This window comes from Penaeus monodon, chromosome 30 (assembly GCF_015228065.2).
Source record: "Penaeus monodon isolate SGIC_2016 chromosome 30, NSTDA_Pmon_1, whole genome shotgun sequence".
NCBI classification, from domain to species: Eukaryota; Metazoa; Arthropoda; class Malacostraca; order Decapoda; family Penaeidae; genus Penaeus; species Penaeus monodon.
Genome location: NC_051415.1, coordinates 3,031,949 through 3,032,169, shown reverse-complemented (window position 1 = coordinate 3,032,169; position 221 = coordinate 3,031,949). Strand labels below are relative to the sequence as shown.

Genomic DNA, 221 nt, shown 5'->3' with positions numbered 1-221 from the left:
AATATTGTATTTGTTCAGAGACTCAAAATTCAAATCCAGGTTTTAATAGGTTTTAAAAAGAATCCAGTTTATCCTTCCGATGCCAAGGCTACAACGGCTTAGGATATCTGACTGAGAACATCTGTCCAGGAATGTCCTAAATGGGAATAGTTTCAGGAGAGAAGTTGTTGAGGAACGTGTACGTTTCTTTAAGGCGAGTTGTGAGAAAAGGAGGCGAGAAA

The 221-nt window shown here is 38.9% G+C and overlaps 1 protein-coding gene across 1 annotated transcript in view; it reads left to right on the top strand.

Moving 5' to 3' along the window:
- Positions 1 to 221, top strand: part of LOC119592267 (single-minded homolog 2-like) — a gene marked incomplete at both ends in the record, with an annotated part of 148,326 nt that overhangs the window by 45,026 nt on the left and 103,079 nt on the right.